This window comes from Heterodontus francisci, unplaced genomic scaffold (assembly GCF_036365525.1).
Source record: "Heterodontus francisci isolate sHetFra1 unplaced genomic scaffold, sHetFra1.hap1 HAP1_SCAFFOLD_140, whole genome shotgun sequence".
NCBI classification, from domain to species: domain Eukaryota; kingdom Metazoa; phylum Chordata; class Chondrichthyes; order Heterodontiformes; family Heterodontidae; genus Heterodontus; species Heterodontus francisci.
Window position 1 is genome coordinate 4,267,044 of NW_027141745.1, and position 2,238 is coordinate 4,269,281.

At 44.6% G+C, this 2,238-nt stretch overlaps 1 non-coding gene across 1 annotated transcript; it reads left to right on the forward strand.

The window, feature by feature from the left end:
- Positions 1-789: 789 nt before the first annotated feature.
- trnaa-cgc (transfer RNA alanine (anticodon CGC)) lies at positions 790-861 on the forward strand. The gene has a single exon. It is a non-coding gene; the product is annotated as a tRNA-Ala (tRNA).
- Positions 862-2,238: the final 1,377 nt, after the last annotated feature.

Below are 2,238 nucleotides of genomic sequence, written 5' to 3' on the forward strand. Positions count from 1 at the left end.
TTCCCTGTAGCCCTGTAGGTTTTCCGCTTTAGGTATTTATCCAGTTACCCTTTGAAAGTTATTACCGAATCTGCTTCCACCGCTCTTTCACAGAGTTTATTCCAGATCTCAATAATTCACAATTGTTCTCTGCTAGTTCTGTTTGTCAATTACCTGAAATCTGTGTCCTCTGGTTCCCACACTTCTGCCACTGGTGCAGTTTCTCCTCACTGATAACATCTAAAGATTGCATGATCTTGGGCACTTCCATTAAATTTGCCTTTAACCTCCGCTTCCCCGCAGTGAAAACCCAGTGTTTCTCCAGTCTCTCCACATAACTGATGCCTTTCGTCCCTGATACCATTCTGGCAAAGCTCCTCTGAATCCTCTCTCAGGCCTTGACTCCATTTTAAAGTTCCCAGAATTGGACACAACATGTGAACTGGGGCTTAAACAGTCCTTTATACAGATTTTGCCCAACTTCACTGCTTTAGAATTCAAACTTGCGTTATAATTGCAAGGACGATTCGGAACTCCACAGAAACGCTCTCGTGCGTTACAATAGTGAGCGCTGGGATCAGAGTGGGGGAAAATTTGCTCCTTTATATGTAATTACCCCACATTCTGAAGCCAAGTACATCTGTGGGAATGTATAGAAAAGTAAAGGACACATTTCATTGCCCTTGTTTCATACAAGAGGCATCGGCAATTTGGACAGGTGTCAGGACGGCGGAAAGACTGCTGATACTGATGAAGACTGAGAACATGATAAATACAAAGAATCAATTGTGAAACACTGCAGTCAGGGTTGGGGATGTAGCTCAGTGGTAGAGCGCATGCTTCGCATGTATGAAGTCCTGGGTTCAATCCCCAGCATCTCCAAGTAGTTTTGAGAGGAGCGTTGCACCGCAACGGCAGTGCTGCACCGCTAAACTTTATGTTTAAATTCGCAGCAATAAATTGGTTTACTCAGTCAATTATATTGTCACAGGACTTCATCGCACACCCTCTGGGCAGTCCACCTCAGCTGATAGCAGTCCAGTGTCAACACAGCTCACAGACGGGAATGTATCTCAGTGCAGTGTCGTGCTCGCAGTCCACACTTGCTTTATGCTGGATCCCCTGTCACTGTTCCACTCACTTTCCTAATCTAATGTCTAATGTCAGACTGGGCACTGCTGGGGCAAGACTGAGAGTTGGGCATTTGCGTGAGAAGCAGAAAGGGTGATGGATTCTTGGGGCATGGAATCATAGAAAGGTGACAGCACAGAAGGAGTTCATTCAAACCGTCCAGCTCTCTGCAAGAGCAATTTAGCTGCTCCCACTTCCCTGGCATTTCCCCTTAGCCCTGCAATTATCTCTTTTGATCTTCAGGCGCTTATCCAATTCCCTTTTTAAAGCCACTCTTGAATTTGACTCCACCACAGTCTCAGGCAGTTTATTCCAGATCCAAACCACTCACTGGAGAAAGAAGATTTCCCTCCTGTCGCTTGTGATTCTTTTCTCGATCACCTTAAATTTAAATGATCTGGTTCTGGACCCGTCCACCAATGGGAACAGTTTCTCTCTATCGGCTCTGTTTTTACCCCTCATGACATAAAACCAAACATTGTGCTGGATTTTGTGTCCATCAGTCCTTAAATTAATTTCAGCATATTCCCAACTCTCAAGCTGGTTTTACACTGCACTCCTTTGAGGGCCTCTCTGAGCGATCACTCTCAGTATCAGCAGATACTATTTACTTTTATAAACCTTTCTGAGCCACACAAGTAACAAGTGACGATTCAGCTCCCAGCTCACACCTCTTCATGCAATCTTCCAGCTGATTGACAGTTACCGGCAACTAACTGTTTCTGTTAACTAGATTGCAGTTTCTCTCACGGTTTTTTAAAGTACGAGGTTAAATTCAAAATAACAAGCAAAATTTCGCTTTGTGATTCGCTCAACAAACCCACCACAGAATTCTCACTGTTACCAAATTCCCAATTTTTACACTATCTTTCGTTGCTCTCCTTTTATGACCACTCTATGCAAACTCACTCTTTACTATTCAAATGCTGCCTTGATGAAAATTAGGAACATAGGAATACAGGAAATATAAACAGGAAAAGGTCATTCGGCCTGTTGGGCGTTCTCGGCCATTCAAACTGATCATGACTGATCATCTGCCTCTATGCCATCCCCGCCCCCACCCCCCCCCCCCCCCCGCCCGCCAGACTGACCCCATATTCCTTGATGTCATTCATACCCAGAAATCTA